The following is an 8,904-nucleotide window of genomic DNA, read 5'->3' on the forward strand; positions in this document are numbered from 1 at the left end:
AGGTATACATTCGTCATGTTTCCTGTTTTAAGAGTCTGTTTTCCTTTCTTATGGTCAAGTCTTGGGTACTCCTTCATATTTACCCCTTCATATTTTATCTCATACTGCTGGTCGCCATCATGTTCAGGTCAGTAGTAGTGTTAACATAGTCACAGTAATATTAATAACAGTCGTATTTTAGTCACGCTCATTTCAGGATTAATTACAGTTATTGTAACCTATTGCTTTTGCCTTGTTGTATGTTCAAGTTTCTTCCATCAGCCACAATAAAGGGCTCTCTTTTAGTTCATCACAGTTTTGTTGTCCTCTATGTAATGCTTTTTAGTCTGCTTTTAAATTACATCATCTCACCCGCTGTATAGTAAGTAAAACATATTCCATTCTAAACCTTGCGGTAATCTTTAAGAAAATATTTTTAAAAATTGAAAAAAATTAAAATATTTTCTCAGAAGACTATTTGTAGTGGATTCATCTTATCAATGAAGTAGAGTTTCTGAGCAAATATTGATGTCTATGTTGTTGTTGGACCTCAACTACTCAGGATGATTTTTAATGAATTTTTGAAAATTTCCATAATTGTAGTGTATTGGCTGTATTGCATTGAATACAAGTACCCTTTAATTTCTGAGGAATTCTACAGTAAATCTGGATGAAACTTGGCACACAGGTACAGTAGGTGTCCCGGAGAAGGGATCTGTTGAAAGTTGGACCTCAACTACTCAGGATGATTTTTAATGAATTTTTGAAATAGACATAAATGGTAAATGGCCTGTATTTATATAGCGCTTTACTAGTCCCTAAGGACCCCAAAGCGCTTTACACATTCAGTCATCCACCCATTCACGCACTGGTGATGGAAAGCTACATTGTAGCCACAGCCACCCTGGGGCGCACTGACTGTAGTGTAGTCTAATTGTAGTGTATTGACTGTATTGCACTGAATATGAGTTTACTGTGATTTCTGAGTAATATTACAGTAAATCTGGGTAAAAACTGGCCCAGAGGTAAAGTAGGTGTCCGAGAAGAGTATTGTGTTGAAAGCTTGGCATCAACTTTTAAGAATGATTTTTAATGAATTTTGGAATGTGCAACCAGACTGTCACGATGGCTGTATTGGGCTGTTCCATTGTAATTTGTGTGCGCGCGTGTGACTGTACGCGCGCGCACGTGTGCGCGAGTCTAGGCTTTCAATCAGGATATAAAGCGAAAAGGTGCTACCGTAAAGACTTGTGTAAAAGCGCAAGGAAATTTATGCGGCGGATAGGAGGCGGCTGGCTTGACCGCGGCTCACAAATGACGGCTCACTTTACCGCGGTAACTAGGTATCCCCGACCAAACACGCCCCGACAGAATTTGTTTCCCCTGCGTCGGGATCATGCACTGGCCTTTCGAAATCGACAAACAGTATCCCACATTCGTGATTTTTAGTTCATAAACTCTTCTTATAATGACCAACTACTCCAGAAATTTCGGAGATGTTAGCTTATTATATACTAAAGTTACTGTGCGGATACAAGCCATTGGCTTATTTAAATAATCCCGTCCGATGTTGTGCCAAGGTCCCGACGCAGTGGAAACAAATTCTGTCAGGCATACATAATTTGGCACGACGGACTCAGAGTTGAAGTTAAGGTTTTGTATCAGAAAACCCTTCAAGTAAGGGTATACAAACTCTGAGATGTTACACGAACATCTCAGAGTTGTTTATGTAACATATTTTCTTCCTGTAAAGGGACCCGGGTGTGAATATGTTGAACAGACCGTGTTTGAACCGTAATACAACAACAGATGTAATTTCCAAGACCGCAATGATAAACAATTCCGCATAGACTCCACCCAACCTCGTGCCCCCCTGCGCAGTGCGCACAAACAAAAGGCTTGTCGTTAAAAATATTGTTGTTATGTAAAACTTTTCTGACACGCAGGATTTATTTTGGTTTTTCACAATACTCACCTGCAGAAACAAACGGGAGGACGGCAAAAGACACCAGAGTCAAGCAGACTGATGTACCTCGACCAGCCATTTCCGTGTTCTATGGCGCTGCTGATCCGTTAATTTCTTCTATATGTGTAAAGATACCGTTGTCTTAAAGTTTACATGAAGCTGAAGATCGCGACTGTAACAGATCTGCCTTTATTTTCAATTAATATATTTTAAGCAGGTCTCTCACCCGTCAAGGATCCGGACCAAAACCTAATTGTACGCATGAGGGAAAATGTGCGCAATTTTCACTGAGGGCGGGTTCATAGAGCCCTCTATCCTTCCTCGTCATCGATATTAAGGATGTGTGTGATGGAGAAATGCTAAGGAGTTCGGAAAAGAGAAGAACACTGAGAATACTGAGAATGTGCTTCATACATACACACAAACAGACACAATTGAAAGGTACAAATGTGCATGAAACGAATTCAAACGTGGTGCAGATGTGTGTCACAAGTTGATCTGGCTGTAGGCTGTGGCACTTGGCCAGAGGTGGCGCTGGTTGACTCGAGTCCATGTTAGTGCACAAAGTAAACAGCACGCTGTAGTTGTGAAGCAAAAACGCTGAATTCGGAGAAACAAACCGTGCGAGGGGAACGATAACGACGACAACAGTCTCCCGATCGTTTACTCTTGCTGTCCCGTGAACAACACCGGTGTGGTGTTACTTGTTTGCTGTTTTCGCGATCGCGTCGCGCATGAGGATATCACCAGGTAAACTCGCGACATTTTTAAACATTTTGTTGTTCAACAGCATCAAGACTGACAGAGTGTGCTTGAGATAACCTCACAAGTGTCACAGGTGACACATTTGGCGTTTTTGGTGGTTTGTCGGTAGCAGCTCCTGAAACGCAAGACTGCCACACATCTGTTCGACCAACGCCAGTTGATCTAAACGCCAGTAGATCTGGAACAGCGGCGAGTCCGCTATTTTTCATGGGAACGGGCATTTCTTTTATGTTTACGCTAAGTTATAGACTCAAAGACGCTCCTAGATTTAGCTCAAATTACACGAGCCTGAATAGTTCATTTAAGGCTTTTACTTTATGGTAAAAGTTAGCTGCGCGTTAGCCAACATCTAATGTATTAGGCTCATTTCTAGTCTTTTCAGTGGCTGCAGCTGATGATGGCGACACCAGCAATTCGTGTTGTAAATCAAGATGCCCCTGGACATCGTCAGCAGGCCGGGTGAGAAGTATGGTTTTCACCAAACCTCCACAGGAACTACTCAGCCGAGTCGCTCCCTTCACTCAAGCACAGAAGCTTTTTCGAACACGCGCCTTCACGTCAGCAGTGCCTGGTGGTGCTTTCCGCGGCTCGTTACAAATGATGTGAGATATATGAAGTAGTAAGTGTTATATTTCCACTACACTATTGTATGTCAATACACTATTAGAGCTTATGCCGGAGTCAGACTGCACACACAATAGTTTGTTTACAAGTTGACTTCTTCTTTATTTGGAACACAGAAGTAACACACACACATAACAGGGCGTGGTGCCCCCTACTGGCGATAGCTTGCATAGCACACAATAATTCTTGGTTCATACATAACATCTCCTCCCCACTAAGCTATGCGACCGTGGCACCACCCGCAGAAACATTTCCCATAACAAAAGTAGTACCCTTTTTTAAAAAAAATTTTTATTATTCCAACATTCATGAAAACCGGAACTAATGTTGCCTTCTGTATGAATTTCTTTATAGTTGAGAATAATGTCTCTGAACGCCAACATTCTCACTGAACTACTCAATACGCTCACCCATCACGATAACGAGCGGGTGGCTTGGTGACTCTCACTGGGTAACGTCTTACAGACTCTGTAACCGGTGTACAGTCAGTCGGTGATGATTTAAGAGACTGGGGTGTTTCTGGAGGTACGGTGGTCCCCATAACTTGTTCAACAGTCTCTTCCAGCAGAGTTGTACAAGGGTGAAGCATGGTGTCACTACCACTCTGGGCTCGTGACATCTGAGAGCTTGTCGGAGGATCCACTGTGACCTGCTGAGATACTGACTCAGGTCGTGTCAGCATCTGATCCACATGACGTTTCCACACTCCTTGGGCTCCCACATTCACCTTGTATGACACTGGCCCAGTCTTCTCCAGCACGACACCGTGCGTCCACTTGTCCTCTCCCTTCCTATAATTGCGCACCAGGACAGGCTCGCCAACAGTGAACTGTCTGTCCCTGGAGTGTTGCTGTCGGCATTGTTGTTGCGCATCTTGTGATCGACGCACTGCTCCGGCCACACTGGGCTTCAAAAAAATCCAGTCGAGACCGCAGCTTGCGTCCAATGCACAATATAGCTGGCGTTTCTCTAGTTGTTGCATGCGGAGTGTTGCGATATGTCAAGAGGAACGTGTCAAGGCGTTGTTGCACAGGTGCTGTACCCCTGGAAGCTTTCAGTGCATGCTTGAATGTCTGCACAAAACGCTCAGCCAAACCATTAGTGGCAGGATGGTACGGCGCGGAGCGGATGTGTTTGACTCCATTCGCTTTCAGGAACACCCTGAATTCCTCAGAACAGAACTGCGGTCCGTTATCACTCACCAGGACGTGAGGGATGCCATGGCGACTAAAGAGACCCCGTAGCACTTGTATGGTTTTACCAGCTGTGGTGCTATCCATAATATGCACTTCAGGCCACTTGGAATGTGCATCTACCACCACCAGGTACATGTGACTTTCAAATGGACCCGCAAAATCCACATGGATCCGTTCCCACGGACAGGAAGGCCACAGCCAAGGGTGTAAAGGTGCTAACCCAGGCTCTTTTTGCATACGCTGACAAGAGTGGCAGGCTTTAGCTTGAAGCTCAATTTGAGAATCAATGCCAGGCCACCAAACATAGCTGCGAGCTAAGCTCTTCATCCTCAGACTTCATCCTTCATCCTAGACTTACTGACTTTCTTTCTGACTTTTCACAGAGAACTGTTTGAAGAGTTCCAGAAAGATAGGGCTAGCCAAACAAAGGTTGCTAATGTTAAGACAAAGAGCACAGCAGTCCAACAGCCGTCTCTATATCAGAGACTGCACTGGAAACTGCATTGAGTTCTGTTTGTTCTTATCCTCCTGCTGCTAAACTAATTTCCCCTTGTGGGACAATAAAGAAATTGAATTGAATTGAATTGATAATTAGCAGTATAATTTGTTATGTTTATTTTAAACTAATTATAGAGGATTTCAGAATTCAGAATTTCAGAATTCAGAATTCAAGCCAAATTTTTTATGGGGGCAATGTTTCAATGTTAAAGTGAACGTTGTTGTTACACTGCTAATACAGCAGCTTTCTTTAAATAAAACTGTTGCAGTAAAACTGAAACTATGTATTCAGGTTCTTTTTTTGTTTGTTTTGCTATTTATTTCATGGCAAGTCATATCATCGCAATATTGATCACAGTTATCGCACATCGCAGGTTTTCCTAATATTGTGCAGCCCTACATGGCATGAATAATCCTTCAGATTTTACCAGTAGAAAAGTAAAACAATTACATTGTCTCATCAGGAGAACCTAAAAGACTCCTCTTATGGCTAGTCTTTGCACATAATAACACAGAAGAAAAGAAAGGAATTCATTCTCAATTGCTATTAATTTCAAGGGATTTTCCTTTGGCTCTTTTGAACCAAAAGAGCCAAAGAGCCAAAATCCTCATCAATGTTGGAGTAAAAACTAGATGCTTTTATTGTAATATACACTGATAATGCTTACTGTCGTGTGATTATAAACCAGTAAAAATAATTATATAACACACTAGGATCGTGCTGAAGACCACATACAGCAGTCCAGGTATCAGGTGGGATAAAGAAGCTGGAAATATCAGCTGATAAAGATGTAGAATCGGGCTGAAAGATCTATTGCTTTATTACCTATTCAGGTTGTGTATCATGTTTTTAACAAGTAACTAAGTAATAATGCAACTAATTACTTTTAAAGTTAAGTAAAGTAAAATGATTACACTTTTTGGAGAAGTAATCAGTAATTAGTAATTAATTAGTATTTTCAAGTAACTTGACCAACACTGCTAATAACACAGCACAATATTTGTTTTAAAACACATTCATGGATTGAGCCTGGTTGGCCACATTCACCGCCTCCCTCTTAGAGTGTTAAGTCGGGAAAAGTGTGACCGCATTGACTCTTTAACTTGTAAATCTGATTTGAGGAGGGAACGTTCCAGATTCAAATTCCATCTGGGAACTTGGAAATTTAGATTTAATCTTAAACACAGTGAGCACATAAAGCAAAAGTACAGGCAGTAAGAGCTGAGATAGGATCACTGGTGTTTTGTTTTTTTTTTCCTTTTCATAGCTTTCATATTTTGCTCATCTGCTGCAAATTTTCTTTTTTTTAATGCTTCTTTTACTTTGCTGCTGTCTAGCCTACTCTGGTTTCTAACAACACACTGCACACCACACTAGGTTTATTTAAGCTGATTCACTTATAGCTACAAGTGAATCAGCTTGTTGGTGCAAAAATGTTGTATGTGAAACTGAGTTATCTTTGGTAATTTTCAGAGAGAAAAATAATTGGAAACAATATTCTTTGTGACCCCCCCCCCCCCCCCCCCCCCCCCCCCCCCCAAAAAAAAAAAGAAAAGAAAAAGAAATTGCTGTTAAAATAGAGAAAAAGAAAGAAAAGAAAAGAAAAAAGCATATAGTTAGGGCTGGACCAGGTGACCCTGAATCCTCCCTTAGTTATGCTGCAATAGATGTAGGCTGCCGGGGGATTCCCATGATGCATTGAGTTTTTCCTTTCCAGTCACCTTTCTCACTCACTATGTATTAACAGACCTCTCTGCATTGAATCATATCTGTTATTAACCTCTGTCTCTCTTCCACAGCATGTCTTTATCCTGTTTTCCTTCTCGATCATATAAAGAAATGAGGGGTGAATCAAGACTTTTCAACATTATTGTATGCTTGCTTTTTGACCTTATAGCAGTTGTCTTTACACGTAAATAATACTCTCCTTAGAAACTCCAGTGTGTTGTTTCATGATTTAAAAATAGTTTGCTTTTGCATTTTTTTTCTAGTTTGTTTGGGGTTTCTTATGTTTCTGTTGTGTTTTGTGTGGTTTTTCAGCATCTCTTATATTTGTTGGTGTTTTCCTTAGTTGCAGTGGCCTCTCAGGGCCACAGTACAAGTACTCCAGTGCATTGTAGTTTTTTCACATGTTATTAGATTTTTTTTAAATTTATATATCAGTCATATAATATGATTTAGAATTATATGTCAGTACATGTTGTTTTCCTTCGATGTGTGCTTAAAACATCGTCTCTTTGCTTTTGCAGCTGTCTATTTGAGTCTTGAATGGAAAGAGGGAGACTGTTGCTCTGCCAGCCCATCATGTCCCTCACCGTCGTCTTGGTATTGGAGCTTTGACCCAATGTCTTTGAATTTATGGACTAACAAGTTTTGTTTATTTAAACATTTTCCTTTTCACTCTTCACTTGCTTAGTGTTTATATTTGCTTCGCCATGTATTTCTTTACTACGTTATTCCCAAATTGTGGGCCAACGACACCTGGTGGATTGTGAAGATACTGTAGCTGGGCCACAGTAGTAACAGAAATTCAGTTTCAAATTACTCACCAGTATAAATGGATTTAGTATAATATAATTGGTAATAGGAGGTGGTTGGTGTGTAATATTACTCATTACCCTGGACCAAATTTACTGCCCTTGTATTGAAATTTGTGTCCCAGCAGCAGGTTGGTCACACATCAGCATTAACACTTTGCATATGACTGGGCAGCAATTTAGAACCAGCAGCCTGTGTTGTTGATGTTTTTATAAATACAGTTTTAAAATTGTTGTCACTTTCTTTTGTATTTTGGTTTGAATGAAGATTTAATATTGTCATTTTCTGGTTTTTAAGTGGACCACAGCACTCTTGACTTTATGAATGGCTGTCTTACTGTATTTAGCCTCGAGTTTTTAGTTCCTGGTTGCATTAGTTGTTCCCTGTGTTTGTTTCTCTTGTTATTTGTTGACATTCAAGTTAATTCCTGTTTCTATGCTTCCCCATTTAGGTTATGTATTATTGACTTTCTGTATATTTATTTTGATGCCATCTTATCTCCTTTGCATTGATTTTATCTGGTTTGTGTTTAATCTCACGTTCCCTCCTGTCACGCAGTCTTTGTTTGCATCTCATTTTCCTAGCTTTTTTCACAGCCAAATAAATTACCTATTTTTAAACTACTGCCCATGTTTCTTGTCTGCATTTTGTCTCCTCAGAATCACCCCAACCAGGCTGCATGTCTGGGTGTATAAACTGTTATATGTGTATGTATTTGAAACCTTGGCACATTGTCCCAGTGGAGATTTAGCTGTTTGTATACACTGAACTAAAAGCTTTGTAGCTGCATACTGACTCCTGACACTACAACACATCACACACATTACACTTCTCTGTCTGGATTACACCAACATGTTACATCCTTGTGTGGCCGTCACAGACAGAACTACTGACTCAATATGAAAATGATTCTCAGGGAAACATTGTTATGTGTAAACCAGCCTGGAACTCCTCAGCTCTGACCCACGATTTTTTCTCATAAGGAAGTGATGTCAAAATAAGTGTTGACTCTACTAAAAAGTAGTAGAGGCAGCATTTAGCTGTAGCCTCCATAAAACCACAGCTGTTCTGGCATAGAAAATATGGAAAAGATGAACAGCAGCAAATAGTCTGCAGGAAATTTGTGTGTGTGTGCCGTATAACACTTCCTGTACAGTGTCAGTTTGTTGGGTTAAAAAACTGAAAGGTGTCAACACTTACTGTTACTGTTGTTCTGAAGAGATCTCCAAAATCCTCAAAGAGTCGTCTGACCATTATGATAAAAAAACAAGAACAAAAACATAAAATCCTCTAAATTCTAGAAAAGTGTAGCTTTAGTATAACTGTCTGCTTTCCTG

At 40.5% G+C, this 8,904-nt stretch overlaps 1 long non-coding RNA gene across 1 annotated transcript; it reads left to right on the forward strand.

Moving 5' to 3' along the window:
- Positions 1 to 2,665: 2,665 nt before the first annotated feature.
- Positions 2,666 to 8,160, forward strand: LOC113011289 (uncharacterized). The gene is made up of 3 exons (XR_003270509.1): positions 2,666 to 2,695; positions 3,084 to 3,329; positions 7,279 to 8,160. It is a non-coding gene; the product is annotated as an uncharacterized LOC113011289 (long non-coding RNA).
- The last annotated feature ends 744 nt before the right edge of the window (positions 8,161 to 8,904 follow it).

This window comes from Astatotilapia calliptera, chromosome 3 (assembly GCF_900246225.1).
Source record: "Astatotilapia calliptera chromosome 3, fAstCal1.2, whole genome shotgun sequence".
NCBI lineage: Eukaryota > Metazoa > Chordata > Actinopteri > Cichliformes > Cichlidae > Astatotilapia > Astatotilapia calliptera.